The sequence below is a fragment of the Crocodylus siamensis genome, chromosome 13 (genome assembly GCF_052110815.1).
Source record: "Crocodylus siamensis isolate JL-2025a chromosome 13, ASM5211081v1, whole genome shotgun sequence".
In the NCBI taxonomy this organism is placed as follows: Eukaryota; Metazoa; Chordata; order Crocodylia; family Crocodylidae; genus Crocodylus; species Crocodylus siamensis.
The window spans coordinates 10820504-10836513 of NC_143407.1; the positions used below are offsets into that span (position 1 = coordinate 10820504).

Sequence of the window (16010 nt, forward strand, 5' to 3'; positions counted from 1 at the left end):
CCTAGTTCCCCACCACATTGCTCTTTAGTCCCTTTAAGCAACTGGCTGACATTTGCTGAGTCCTGCAACTCCAACTAAGCTGTAGTCTTCTATTTAGACATTGTTGTGGGCCCAATATTGTTCAGTTGTATTCAAGATGAATTTGCCCTCCTCAGTGGAAACCTGCCTGCATGAAGAGTGTAGAAACCATGTCATGGCATTATACAAAGTCATAACATAGTTCTAAATAAAAGGGGGTGCATCTATGTGTTCATTAATGTGCATTAAACTTGGTGCCTCCATTGTGAGGTACTAGAAAAAGGCACATTTGTCTATCTTAATCCACATTAGCAAAAGCAAATGTGTTTTTCTGACACTTTCATGTACATTAAAATAGGCTAATTCACATTAAAGTGCACATGTAGCTGCACCCAGGAGGAGTAAATCCTTGGAACCTGATCCTTCTAGGACTAAAAATCAGTGTAAACTGGGAGTAACCCCTTGGGGCCCAATGCTTGCATCGCTCAAAATCGCTGAGAATTTAGGATAACTCCATTGGGCCCAATTCTCTTCATTGAATTGGTGTTAATTAGATGCAACTGCATTGAAATTCATCAAGTTACAAAAGTAAGAGGAAAACCAGGCCCTGGCAGCAGCAAGCGCTAATAGAGCAGGGGCTGGGTGCTGTCCTTGGTGCTTAATCCTGCTCAAGGCTTCACTGTTCACAGGAGCTGTGAGGAAAGTCTGGAAGGTGAAGTCCTTTCACATTTACTCTTGAGTGGAAAGAACCACCCTGACCCAGGTGTATATGCACATTACACACACATGGTTCAGCCATCCTCCTCTTTGGCATGGATCCCCTCTTCTGTTAAAGTCTTCTTGTATTCTCTCCCCGTATTAGACAATAAACCCCATGGGACAGAACTGTTTTCTGATTTTAAAAACACAGGTGTGTACAAACCACAGGCCCTGTCCTGAATTAATTCACCCCAGAGTAAGTGTATTGAGGCCAAAAGAGTTACCAAGACTACAATCACCTCTCTTTTATACTGCTGCAAGCTCATTGACTTCAACGGCACATTGAAGAGAACCTGACTTACACCAACCTGAGATCTGAATCAAGCCATCCCACCAGCTCCCAGAACACTGCCTCATCTCACAAAGTGCCTGCTCCTGACACCACTGGAGTCAACTAGATATTTTCCATGGACGTTACTGAGGCTCTGGATAAGACCCAAAGCCTGTGATTTCCCTGCCCAGAAAGAACATTTCAATTACAGCAGGGGAGGGCAGTTCTACCATTTTGGATTGAGAGGGAATGCAATAAAAAATTCATTTCACAAAATAAATAAATAAGGCAAAGATGAGCCCGATCAGCTGACAAGAGCTGATGAGAGCTTTTCTCTGCTGATTTGATGGACAGGGCCCTTGTTGGCAGATGGGAATTCAGTCTGTTTATAGCCCCATGACCTCAATTTTCTTACATTTTCTTTCCATTTTATCTCCTTTTAGAAGAAAGATTAGATTCTTTCTGAGCTCTGAACCAGCAGTAACCTTACTTGAGTTAGTCAACGGGTAGCTACCTAGTCCCTATTTACTGTAAGAGTTCTCAGGTAAAGCATGCGCTGATTTTTCTATCCTGTGGCCAGGGAAATAAGCCTGTGCCTGGACAAGAAGGATGCAGAAATCCCCATGGCCAAGCTAAGAGAACTCACCACTGAAAGGTGTTTCCAGTGCCATGGACAGAATCCATACAGGACTCAGAGCGCATCTCCTCTCTGTGTACACATGCTGTAAGATTAAGGATTGCTCGTCAGTGGAGTCACAAAGGGAAGAATATGGGTCTCTGTGTCACTTGGCCCCAAATTTGCCATTTCCTAGCTTTGCCCTTTGGGTCCATTTTACCCCTGGATGGAGTTTCATTTGTTAATTATTACTTAATATCATTAGATATCTTGCTCTGTCAAACAGCACTTATCCCACAGTTGTCTACCTTCATGCTCACAATTTAACTCTCTTACATTATACACGATGTTTTTTCTACCAACCAACCCAGGTTAGTGTGTATATAATGGAGCAATGCTCTTAGCCCCGTGAAGCAGGGGAAAGGAAACACTAAAAGGCAGAAAGGATGCTCAGGAGCCTAACTCCCATTGAAAATTAGCAGGAATTTCTCACGTAGCTCCTGTTCCTGCATATCAAACCTTTCCCCAAACTGTTAATAAAATACAATTATGCAAAAATTCTCTGCAATATATGCATGTTCCTATAGAAGTGTAGGAATTACCCTGGGGAATCAGACCTGGACTCCACCTAACCTAGGTCCCCATCTCCAGCAATCGGCACTACCAGGTGCTTCCAAGAAAGGTGCGTGGAATCCATCAGGAGGCAGGTAAGGGACCAAGGGAAAGTATGGTCTGAAGCAAAGAAATTCAGGAGGAAAAAAAGTGCAATTGTAATTGAAGACGTCATTAAGGAAACACATCTTCACACCCACTGAGCCACTACTCCCTGCTGTGTTTATTGTAGGACAGTAATTCTCAGTTAAGACCCTTTCTCTATTGAGCACCCCCACCAAGAATCACCACTCATTTAGCAACATGGGAGGGGTGGCTCAGAAACTCCTCTGACAGCTGTCTGGGACCCCAAAGCTGGCCATATCTGGTAGTGGGAAGCAACAAATCATACTTTCTATTGCTTGTCACTCCACTAACCCTGCAGAGCCAGCACAGGAGAGTGAGTGAGAGTCTGTTCTGGCTCATGTATCATTAATAGCCTTGTTAACTGCTTTCTGATTGCAGAAGCTGTATTGCTAGTGATGACACAGGCACTGGAAAGAAACCCGGCGTGAATGTCAGCCCATTAGACAAGCTGCCCCAATTCTTCAAATAATATAATGATTACAGGATGCATTGGCTATGTGCTGGCCTCTGGGTGAGGGTCAACCCCACTCATCAGTAAGTTTGCTGCGGAGTTAACTCAAGTCCCCAAAGCTTGGGCAGGGGCGATTCACTACATACACTTTGGAGCAGCATTACAGGCCTGGAACTGTTCTCAAGGGAGTGCCCTGAGGCTGCAGGCCCATTTAACAAGCCCCATTAGGCTGCTCAGTTATGAATTGTTAAGTAAAGGAGGGAGCCGTTGTGCTGTGTATCACTGGGCTCCTCTGGTTTCTCCGGATAGTGGCCAGAAAGCTATAACAAGCTGAAATATATATTAACTGAGCCTTCCACTAATGGCAGCAGGCTCTGTGAATGTCAGGTCCTGACGGGCTGTTTTGACTAATGCCATGGCCCCTGTAATCTGTAAGGCAGCATGGAATTTGAGCAGTCTCCCTGGCCTCTGCACGGGGCAGTTATCAGGGACAAATGAAAACCACTGGCTGGAAAGCTTCTGTTGAAACCCTGTGAAATACACTGGTATTCTGCAAAAGCTTCTCTAAACCAGATCTGCTTCCGAGCATAAATAAAGACGATTCCTTGTTGACTCAGGATCTCAGAGCACGTTCCCCACCCCCTCCCCAATCTCCATTTTGTATATGGGGAAACTGAGACACAGAACAGGGAGATGTCCTCAAAGCCTCACCACTTATTTGTGCCATATCTGGGTAATACAGCTAAACTGAATGAACCCCAGCTATGACTTTTGTATCAGAATCACCCCTGCCACCCCAATCCACATCCAAGCATACCCTGGTGAACACCTCCTTCTTCCCAGCTTCCAGAAGCCATGGATGTGACCCAGAAAAGAGCAGCCCTTGTCCTGGCCTTGACAAGAGATGATTAACTAGGCACCAAAACACTTCAAAACACACTCGACGTGACCAAGTGTATTCCTAGGCAGAGGGTTCTTACGGCTGGTATCTGTTTGAAAGGCCTTTTTCTATCATTAGAATAAGCACAGGATGTTTTTGAGCAGTGCCATACAGTATAGGGACTCCTTCGTGATGTCAACCTGGCACATGCAACTCAGAGTGAGAGAAGCTCAATAACCTAAATGCCCTAATGTCTATCCAAGGCGCCAGCTGGCCCCCATTACCTTAATATTTGAGCACCTCACAATCATTACCATATCTGCCCTACCAGCTGCTGTGAGGCATTGACTAGTTACAAGGAGAGAACTGATGCAAGCAGAGGCAACATGATTTACCCAAGGAGTCTCTGGCAGCACAGGAAGATAAAATCTGAACGGTTGCAGCCCAGGCGAATGCCCTCCTTTCTTCACACCTTGCCATGGCTCATGTGCAGAGCTCTGTGTGACCCTGGCTGGCTTCATCCTCTTGTGAGTGAGGCTAGCAAGTCCTACTGCCCCTGTTTTATAGACAGAGGAAAACAAAGCACAAAGACCAGGGCTGGTGCCAGAGCAGGAACCACATGCAGCAGCAAGGGGAATTATCCTCAGTACAAAATGGCTGAGATCTCAGGAATATGCTGCAGGTATGCAATTCCCTGATCTCACCCCTTTCCCAGCACTCTTTGTCCTTTACGCACTCAGTTCAGACTCAGGCAAAACTCTTCTTTGCTGCAATGGGCACTTGCCTGCAGAAGAGAGTGATCCCACTGGAAGGAGGAAAGGGGTAAGGAGATTTAATGACTTTGCAAGGTGTCTCATTCCCCCCTCCACTCCCATTCCTGCCACCCCATCTGTGGAAGGACAGGACAGGCCACAGGCCTTCCCCATAACACTCTGCAATCTGCATAGGTTCAAGGCATGCAGTTTGAGAAGGGCACTTCTGCTGAAAGCCCCATACTTTGTCTTTATCCTCCAATGCCCCTCTCTGCCCTGTTGCTACATTTTGCATCTTAAGTCCTATACCTCAAATCTTATACAAGAATGCCACCAGCCACAATCTGAAGGAAAAAAAGGACATTTTCCAGAGTAGGAAAATGTCGAGGCTTGATTTTTTTTTTTTAAATTAGGTTCCACTTGGCCCCTCTGCACTTTGACATGAACTCTGTAAGTCTGTCATCATCTCTGCTGCAATGTGCGAGAGCAGGTGAGTGTTCCCAGACTCCTGTCCCAGGGAAGAGGCTCTGCTAAAAATATCTAAGGCAGGCTGATCAAAGCAATGTTCTTGTACAAAGGCATTCAGGCCTGATCCTTGGGTGCTTTGTCCTTGAGCACAGCTGGTGCAGGATCAGGCTCACAGTGCTGATTTAAAGAGGAGACCATGTATACAAGAGGCTGCTTGAATGACCTTGGTTTGTGCTGGGGGTGTTTGGGGCCAAGCCACCTGTACAGGTGCTTGCCTTTTAGCACCTGCCAAATATACTGCTGTACTTCAGGCACTCAGGCCCAGAACCATCAAGGTCTTTTAGGCACCTAAATCCTTATGGTTCCAGTGGAAGTCGGGCACTTAAAGAGGAGTTAAGCACCAAAATACCTTTGTATAGCTGGCTCTCAGATACTCTTGAGGTGAGGGGCAATATAGCTTTTTGCATCACACTTAAATGGTGGGTACAAGCATGAGTGCTTCCCCCCTCCCCCCACATCAACTACATTGGAACAGTGCTGATTTATTCCTGGAATATTTTGATGTACTAAGCAGAAGGCTCATTATTTCTTTTTTTTTTTTCCCCACCCCCCACAGCAATTCTGCTGACTGCCTCATCCTAGGATTTAGAGCACCTTTTATGCATTACTGCTATTGGGCTGAATGTCAAAGTCCCTCTCCTTCACCCCCTACCAACATTTTGGCTAGGCTAGTATCTTGTTAAATGGTCCCATTTTCCACAGGGAACACTGAGACGACCAGTCAAAAGGTCATACAGTGAATCAGTGGCAGGATAGGGGAAGGAAGCCAGGAGTGCCAAGTCTAGTGCCTCCATGCACTAAACTACGCATCTCTGTAGTGTGGTATTTTGGGTTTTCTCAAAGAACAGAACACAGCAAAATCAAATGGCCAAAAGGTCAGCAGACAGTACATAAGCAACCAGGAGTCACCTTGCAAGAGGAAGAAGGAAGGACAGATTAAAGAGCCCAAGGGCAAGTGACAATGTGCAACGGGTAAAGCTTGTCTTCCTGGTGGTAGATGTGGACCCCATTCGCCTGTTGCTGCCCCCTTCCCAGGGCTCCTTATGTGTTTTTTGTAACCCACGAGCACATAAAGGCACCAAAGATCTGGGCCCTGCTGTGCCAGGTGCTGTACAGCTGCCTAGTAAGACACTGTCCCCTGAAAAGCTCACAAGCAAACTAGAGGAAGCAAAGGGCTACATTTCCCACTCGCAGAAGGGAAACTGAGATGCAGAGAGAATAAGACTTGCCCAAGGTCATATAAACAGACCATTGCAGGGCAGAGCCCTGGATCCCACTTCCAGAAATACCACCCTATGGCCTTCATATCCAGCTCACCTTCCCTTTTTAAGAGAAAAATCTAGTTGCCAGGGCTTGGACCTCAGTGCCCTGGGTTCAGCTCCCAGCTCAGCCAGAGTCTCTCTGCTTGACTTCAGACAAATCACTTAATCTGCCCTGTGCTACAGTTCCTTGTCTGCCATCTGGAAATAACACTTCCTCCACTCAGATATGAGACACTCAGATATTACAGTACCCGGATAGCAAATCCCTAGAAGCACAGACTTTCTGATGGGGTCAGGTGAGGGGGGGCCCTGTGCTTGCAAGCACAGAAGCACAGTGCATCCAAATTTCTCCACCCAGCCACTATGCGACCCTCAAAGGAGAATCTTACCCTGGCTGTGGCAGGCTTTCATTTCTGAAGCTCCTTTTCCACCCTCCCTCTGTAACATCCCCATCTCAGCTCCTTTTGCAGGGGGACTGACAATAAGCCAAGATGTATCCATTTTAAAACTGCTTGCTGAGAACTGCTGTTCTCAAGGATGCCAAGTTCCCAATTTGATCTTCCTTCCTAGTTGGCCCCAGGTGGAAAGGTTTTGCCATCTGGACTCATTAGGGGTCTTTTCCCCTTCAAATGGCCTATACTAATTAGCTCCATTTCACCAACACAATAACAAGGAGTGACACATGGGCTTCTAGCATGACTCAATCTAAACAGATCAAGAAGCACACTATCTCCAACCCCAGGGTTTGTGAGCTGGTTAATTTGCACTGACTCACGAGGGAAAACATGTCTCAGGCAGGATAGTGCAGCACCTGGAGAGGCTAGTTTATCTGTCTAACAGTCAGGAGCTCATCACCAACTTCACTGAAATTGCAGGCCCCTATCACAAGAAAGGAACAAATGATCTTTTGGAGATAGATCAGTCAGGTGTGCAAGCAGGTTAGTCCATGGGCTCCTTCGTAAGGGATTCAGGCACTCAGAGCCTCACTCTTTCCTGCACAATAATTTACAACAGCGTGAAATGGGAGTAAAAAGCTATCATTCTGGCTGGGTGTCAACTTACATTCACGAGGTACTGATGCACCGAGACAACAGGCAACTCGGTATCTGACTCTATTTCAACAAAGAAATCCCATCTGCTCTGTATGAACGTTGCTGATGATCCGGTGGCACTTTAAGTATAGGTTTGGCCATCAGGAGCATACCTGCATACCTGCAGTTCCTGCTCCAGTCCGGAAGTGGCTGCATCTCACGGCTGTTCTTTACCACGCAATCGGTTCCAAGTTGCTAGCTGGTCAACTAATATTACTAGCTATTCATCAGGCATCCATTTAATAAAATCTTCAAGAGCCCAGGAAGGGCAATCAAACCAATGGGTCATTAAAAAAACCTGTCTGAATGGTTACAGATCCACAACGTTGGAGGATGGGGAATTCTAGCACTTCATTAGCTGGGAAGCACATGAACATATTTATTCAGTCAATTTACCCTCCTTTTATGTTGCATTTGAGATCAAGAAGGCATACAGCAGCTGCAACAATGTGACACTATAGTCAAAGCCAGTGAAAACCAATGATCACATGGTTTCTCGAGCACTGCAAGTTATAAGGCACTCACAAGATACGCCTCCAGCTGCAGCTAAATCCAGGTCAGTGACCAAACTCAAAAGCCACAGAACTTTAATCTCCCCTGCCAGCTCCCCCCGGCCCCAGGGTGCTAGCCAAGTCCTAAGGGACCCCATGCCTCTCGAACCACAGCTTCCCCGCTTCCAATCACCTTCGCTGACAGCAACACAAGGAGTCTCTTCACATGGAAACAGTAAAGGCCTGATTCCGATGCAACTTGGGAAGGTAAATTCAGATCATCTCCACTCATACCAAGGCATTAGTCTAGATCTGACAGAATTTAATCCTAATGGAACATATACTGACATCACACCGGTTTGGATTAATGTCATGGCACCAAAGAAAATTCTCCACTCCCCTTAGTATAAATAGCACTGAAGAGACTCCAGATTTAGAAAAGGGCAAATTAAATCCGCCTCGATCCCACTGACTTCAGGGGAGTTGTACCTGATTTTTCCCTGAAGCATGCGAGAACAAACCTAGGTCGGTAAGCACGCTCTCCTTTCAATCGATGATATAACAGTTTAAACCGGAGTCTAGCTTTCCTGACCTCTTCGCAGCCTCTCTGATGTTTCAGAAGAAACTCCAGCCTCACATCAGAACAGTGAAGTCAATTGTGGGGCTTTTTGCTTTTGCTGCTTTCCCCCTAATAAAGCCAGCTGCGGTTCCATGCCTCAGCGCAGGTCCCACATGGACCTGCTGCAAAATCTGGAAGCCAGCAACCAGAGCTACTTCATCTTTTAAGCCTCCTAAAAAGGAGTCGGGGCAGATTTTCCAGCTGATGGAAACAGTCCTGGCTCCCCTGGGAGCTGTGCTGCACTACAGCAGCCGAGGAGCTGCCCAGAGCCAGGGCGGTGGAGGAACATCTCTCTTTAGGGGTATCCGGTGATTTACTCAATAGCACAAATATTGGTGGGGACACCAGACCCTGAACACAGGAATATTCCTGCCCCGCCCGCACCGCCCTTTCAGCCCACAAAGACCCCTGGCTCTGGGAGAAACACCCCCCCCTCCCCCCCGCCAAACCTGGGGCTGAGAATGAAATATTCATCCCTGCCTCCTTCCCCAATGATACCGCCAAGGTCAAGCTGGCAGGAGGGAGGCTGCCGGGCTTTCGGGGGTGGCTCGGGGCTCACCCAGCCCGTCCTCTCTCTGCTCGGACGGTCCTTCAAGCCATGCCCGGGGCTTTTTAGGGGGCCCCCGTTTCCCCAAGGGGATGCGGGTCCGTCGCCTAGCAACAGAGGCGGGAGGGAGGATGGTTTGGGGGGGACACAGCACAGCTGGCGGCGGGAAAAAAGCCCGGGGAAGCGGGGGGAGGGGTCCAGCTTTACCTCAGAGCCGCGGCGCTGCCGGCCCGGCCCGGCCCGGCCCGGCGGGTCCCGCTGAGGCGGCGGCGGCGGCGGCGGCGGGACGACAGGGCTCGGCTCAGGGAGGCGCGGACCACACGCCCCGGGCCCCGCGGTCCGAGAGCAGGCAGCGCCGGGCAGGGGTGGGCGAGCTCCCGGCACCAGCCCGGAGCTGGGAGCGGCTGACGCAGGCTTGAGTCACCGGGCGACGCGCGTCAGTGGGAAGCGCGGGCAGGGTCCCGGGCGCTGCGGAGCCGGGCGGCGGGGGCACAGCCGCGGTGGGAGCGGCTCCCGCCCCTCCTGCTGCTGCCGCTGGGGCAGGGGCACGGGCAGGTGGCGGCGCACGCCGCCACAAGCAGGCTTGGGCCCCTCGTGGCCCCCCAGCCGTGTGCGCCAGCACCCCGGGGCGATGCTGGCGAGGTGCACCCGCCACGAGCGCGTCACGGGAGACACTCAGAGATTTTGAGTGGGCAGCTGGGGGGCACCCGGGCACCCGCAGCGTTAAAAACATCCCCCAAGTTATAGAGAAGTCAGGCTGGAAGATCCTGAGGCAGGGTCGTCCCTATCTAAGCCACCCCATGCCAGCCGTCCTCTAAACCAGCGGTCCCCAACCTGTGGTGTGGGCACCACCACTGGCACGTGGCACGTGCTAACTGGGGCCGGCCCGTCCTACCCTGCAGGACCTGCGACCAAAGGGCCGGGCCCCCTTGCCCCTTGCCTTCACCATGTTTGAAGGGCTGGGTGCGGGCAGGGAACCCGGGTGTCACCAGCATCTGCTGCCCCCACCCGCCTGCGCACCGCCGGCCCCAGTGGGGCCCCAAAGCTATATCTTGCAGGGGCCCCAGAAACTTGTGGGCCTGCCCTGGCATTAACGGATTTATTATCATTACTTTATACAACAAGCATTTGCTGGTGGTACCATTTCTGGTACCGTGGTATCATTTTTAAACCAGTGGTGTTCAATCTGTCAGAGTTTGGGAACCGCTGCTCTAAACTCTATGCAACACAACCATCCAGCCTGGCACAACACAGACCTCCCACCCAAACTTGCCACAGGGAAAGCAGGGGAAGCGCAGCAGCCAGTGTCCTCCTTCTATAAAATGTTGTCGTTGTACACTTGAGATCCGGGATAAAGGGCCACATCCGCCACTAGAGCGGAGGGTGAAACCCCCCCACCAGTCTGTACCAATCTGACCATGGGGTAATATTCCTTCCTGACCCCAAATCTGGCATTCAGTCTGATCCCGAGCAGAGGGACAAGACCATCTAGCCAGGAACCTCCAGCTTCTGACCTGTTGTGCCTTTCACAGCTCTTTGCAACAGCAAACACGCCCTTATTGGTTTTTTCTGTAGTCAAAAATGAGTAAAAACTAAAAACTGGCATTTTCTGAGGGGGCGCCTCAACACTAAAAAAGATTGAGTATCGGTGTTATAGACTCTAATAAAAACTATAGGCAGAGTGCTTCCCTCCCCCGCGAAAGTAAACCACAGGTTAAATGCACTGCCTAGAAATGCTCCACCTGCCTGATTTTCTCCTGACTATACTGTATCAAGTGAAAACGTTAACAGTTTCTCAATGCGCCTTTTAAACCTACAGGGGTTCATGCCCTAAAGCCTAAGAGCCTGGTGTCCCTATCCCACCCTAATAATCATCCTCATGATAGAATAGCTCTCCAGTACCTTTCATTCCAAGATGACCAAGTGTGTTACCAGTCTTCAGGGCAATAGCGGTTTATTTCCTTCCCACATGGGGAAAGTGAGGCACTAAAAATGGAGAACAAGCCGAGATGACCTCTGGGGCTGAACTCCACTCTCAGTAATACTTTGAGGCTTCTTTACTGAGTCAGTCAGGGCATGACCAAAAGTCAATTTACATCAATGGGCTTTGAATGCAGCTCTGGCTCTGGATTTCTACTGGGATCACAGACAGCAGATCTGCTCACTCCCTGTAGTTTAATCACAGGCACCCGTTACTTTTGCTACAGATGTCAAAGCCCATCATAACGTTATCCATATAATGGGTCTATTGGAAGATTTTGATCCTGCTGTGAGTGATGGAGAGATATAACAAGACCCCACGATGTTTGTTTTAAAAAAAAAAAAGAATTAGTACTGAGCGTTTGCTGTGAGCACTTCAGTACCAGCAAAATTTGGGCTGGCTTCACACATCAAATTGATTTGCCACCCTGCTATTTATGCAGCTCCCATTCAGTTATTGCCATTTCTATTACAGCAGTGCCTAGAGACTTTATAGAGAGGGCCCCATTGGGGAGGCACTACACAGATACCTAGTAGACAGATGCCCTTCCCCAAAAAGCTCAGTTATATGGCCAAACAAGACAAAAGAAGTGTTCTGGTCTTTGACTTATAGGTACGAGACTGAGGCTCAGAAAGAGCAAGGTTGGGATTTTCAAAGGGGCTCAGCACTGCCCTGACTCCACACTTTTAGAAAGCCTAGCTTAAGGGACTTGCCCGGGGACACACCCAGAGAATGTGCCAGAGCTGGAAACTGAACCCCAACCTATATCCAAGTCTTTTCCGTTAGCCCCAAGGTTAACCCACTCCCAAGATTTCAGTTGCAAGGTTAAAAAGGTAGTGCAAAGTCCGAAAGGTGCTGGTATTGGGAATATAACTAAACAGGCCTCATCTACCTGGGCAAGTTGGAGCCCCTAGACAGAGGCAGAAGGAAAAAGGTGTGAATCAGACAGAAAGGGGCAGACCATTTTCTGAATGTGCAGATCATTTCTTGTTGTAATTGTTATCCTCCTCCTCCCTGTTCTCTTCTAAATCTCTCCCTTGTTCTCCAGGGCTCTATATTTCATTGCTCTCATACATTTTCAGCCTTTGGGTATTTTCCAGTTTCTAGATTGTTAGGCACAAGATTATTGATTCTCTTCAGTACTTCAGCATTTTTAGTCCCTTCCACCAGCATCCACGTAGTCACATGGAAGATTAACTCGTGCTTTTGAAAGGTATTATTCTCCCTCCCCTCCCTCTTACCCTAACAAAAATCAGGAATGACCCGCTGAACTTGGCACTTCCCATTCCCACCTCATGCAAGTCAAGAGTAAACAAAAGCTTGCAACGAAAGAATTTTTTTTGGCAAAAAATTTGTTGGTCTAATAAAAGACATCATCTCTACTATAAGCCTCAATTGCCTTTTCCTCTAGGCCAATACAGCTCCAACCTAGATACTCAACTCAACCTGGCATTCATTCAATGAGAGTGCCAAGACAAGTCGGCCCATCGCGCATGGCTGATGATGGCATGACAATCACTGCTGCTCTCAAGGCAAAACAATCCTTGGTTTTCCAGTTTCTCCCCCTGATCCTGTTGGGCCTGAGCCTCCTCCAGGACTGGGACAGACCAAGGAGTTAATTCCACTGGAGGCAAAGGAGTCATGCTGACGTCAATCAGATAGGAAAGTACCCAGCGTGTCTCATCAGATGTTGCATAAGATGCTGCTTCACATAAAAAGCACATCACACTCATACTCTGCATTCTGGCTCCTGCTTACCTCCCAGGTGGGAAGGAGGCTGCCAGGCTTTGTTTTGGCCCCAAAGCACAACGTGATTTGAATGCAGACCATCCGAGTGATCATCTCCCCCTATACGTGATAACTTTTGTGATCAGAGGGGACTTGTGAACTCTTGAAACTTGGTGGCCTCATCCAAAGCCCCCTGAAGAGAAGGGAGAGACTCCCACTGGTTTCAATGAGCTTTGGATCAAACCAGCAAAGGGAAGGAGGGCAGGAAGAAGAAAGGGGCTTTGTTAAGCTCTCTAAACAGCCTTGCCCTTCCCCAACCTCTTCAAATCATATCTATGTTTTGTGGGTGTTGGTTGTAGCTGTGTTGGTGTAAGGACATAGGAGATAAGTTTTTTTGGGTAGATGTGATATCTTTTATTAGGCCAACTTTTTCCAACTAAATAGTTGGTCTTGTAAAAGTTATCACATTTACCTAAAAAACTTTGTCAATCATATCTAGACATTCCTCCAGGAGATGTGACAGGTTGGGGACTATACCTACACAAACTTAACTGTGTTATACACACACACACACAAGTAGAGGTTATTGTGGTTACCTTCCTTGTGGATCACCGCCTCCAAGTTATAGCAGGGCAATAAAAATAAGCATAAGCTATGAATCAATTAAGCTGGAAGTGATAAGTTTCTAACCATCAGAGGAGTGAGGTTCTGGAACAACCTCCCATTTGAAATGATGGGGACAGAAAACCAAACAAATCTGAAACATGATGACTTCATGAACACACTGATATGAAATGGCTTCATGCAAGAGCAGAGAATTGGAATTGATGGCCCTATCCTGTGCTCATGTATTCCTAGTAGGACATCCAGTGGTCAGACTATACCTAGGAAGCTAAAGCAAGGCCAAAGGGCCATCAACACTGAACAGCTTTAACTTGGTAGGAAAATGGAGTTGCTACTATCAGCATCATTGACTTTTATCAACTCTGCCCAGCAGCCAACACATGGTTTCAAGCACGGAAGAGATGCAAGCAGATGTTAGAGGCCACTTTTAAACAAGTCATGACCTCCAAGCAAAGGGATGGGGGAGGTCTCCTGTCTCTGGCAACTGATGAACAAGGGGGAACCTTCCTCAAGGTCACCAACCCAAATGCAAGAACTCTCAAGAGCGGGGAGCAGACTGTGTTCAGGCATTAGTTGCCTTGCCAAATTACTAACTCTCCTGTGCTGCCTCTGAGTAAAGCGTGTGCTGTTAAGGAATGAAGATTTTTGCCAGAGGACTTCTTATTTCAACTATAGCATGGTCCCCAGGGGGTTAAACCAGAGCACCCATGACTAGGTGAGACACTAGGAGAATGAGCAATATGACTGGGGAGGTCTTGACACTTCCCTTTGTGGCTCAGGGCAGTTAAACGAAGCAGTCTTTGGCCAGGCTGGGTGTCAGGAAGATGTGTGACCCAGGCAATGTGCCTTAGAGGCCAACCATCTGAAGTAGTGACTAAACTCTAGCCAGACATCTCTTGGATGCATGGGGAGATGTTAAGGATGAGTCCAACTAACAGATCTGTGGCTGTCCTTTGGGGGGGGGAAGAGGGGGGGTGAGCTGCACCTGCGGCACCATGCTCATAGCCAGATGTAGTTCACCACATGAACATGCACCATTATTCAGTGAGGGTCTGATCTCACACGTACTGAAGCCAAAAGAAAGAGTCCCACTTGGCTTTGATTTAAGCCCACAGTGCTCTCTATGGGCTGAACTAGCTTTTCATGGCACTGAGCACAGAATGGAGCCAAATACTGCTAGGTCAGGACTAGATCAGATACTAATTAGAAGTGAGACAATAACACTTCAGGCTAAATTTACCCCTCAAGTAATTCCACTGGAAGCCAATGGTGCTTTGACGGAAGTGGAGCTGGCCCTGGGTCTTCTGTCCAGAAAGGCTGGAGTACAATCAGAGTTTGCAATCTGAAACAGAAGCACATGGGAGGGAGCCTGGGATGCATTACAACTCAATCTGGGTAATTAAATCAGGGACCAAGTCAGCAAGTTTTGGATAACTGCCATGGCAGGAGCTCACCGCTCAAGTTCAGCAGCCCTGTGCAAAGTCTCATCAGATACACCAAGGTGACTGTGGCAAGAACCATTTCATTTGCTCAGAGTGACCTTGACCGGCTTTCTACGGCATAGGTGAAGCTGGGGGTGGAGGTCCTGCTCTTAAACATGAGGAATAAGTCATATTCTGAGAAAGGCTGAGATGCCCAGATGCTGTCCCATGCAAATACTACCAAGCCTAGGTCTGTTCACTTCCAAGATGAGACAAGAACAGGTGTGATCAGTCTACTATAGCCATATGTGCCGTCATACCTGGAGACCAGTGCCCATGCTGTCATTTCGCAGGGGGCTTTGGCAAGACAACCTACCTCCTCAATGTGTCTCCATCCTCTCCCAGGTGGGTAGCAAAGAAGGGCACTTTTTAATAACAGGCAAATTCCTGAGAGGTTGATTCCAATGTCTTTGCTGCCAGTGTAACACAGGACTAGCTCCATTAAACTCTGCACTGCTGAAATCAGAATTTGGGATTTAGTCTGCACCCATGTAGGGCTTTTCATCCTGTGACCACTGACACCCTCCATTGGCCTCAAAACACAGAAGCCACCCTAGGAGGGGCTGCCCACAAGATATGTGGAAGCAATGCATCACCCAGAGGCCCTGTGCCCTTCTGTCACCACGCCAGTCGAATGCCCTTCCGGCGGGCTCCCCACTGCTGCACCAGCCCCACCTTCTACACACCAGCTAGACCATCTGCTCCAGCTTCCTGCTCCATTGGCTGAAAAGTTTCCAGGCAGTTCTGGTCCTGACCCTCCTGATCCTCATACCACACCATAGCAGAAGCAACAGAATAAGTGTCAGGATAGATCACTTGCTAATCAGGTGCAGCATCATGATGTGGTCCCCGAGTAAGGGTATAAGGACTTCCCATCTTTCTTCTGCCCTTGCTGCCAAGATCAGGTGTGTAGGGGTTTGAAATACCCTCGCCTCCTGTACTTGAGGATTTCTTTCACTTTAGATGGTCCCTTGCATGAGGTCTGGGCAGGTTAGGGTCTTCTTAGACCAGGGTCTGGGTTTATATAGCTGATGTCCCTTTGCTCTGGGACAGTCCAGGCTTACAGTCTTTCAGAGCAAACTACAAAGGACTGAACAGGGTATATGCCGATATCCTCTCAGTGTATAAACCCTCAGCCGCATAGAAAAGGCCCATTCTATGACCACGGAAAAT

General features: G+C 48.4%; 1 protein-coding gene across 1 annotated transcript in view; it reads right to left on the reverse strand.

Annotated features, from left to right (window-relative positions):
- The window catches only part of SLC6A17 (solute carrier family 6 member 17), a 52270-nt gene extending 42859 nt beyond the window's left edge, over nt 1–9411 (reverse strand). Inside the window, exon 1 of the mRNA XM_090025732.1 lies at nt 9231–9411. The gene's annotated coding sequence lies outside the window, so the exon portion shown is untranslated. The remainder of the gene's footprint in view (nt 1–9230) is intronic.
- Between the last annotated feature and the right edge of the window lie 6599 nt (nt 9412–16010).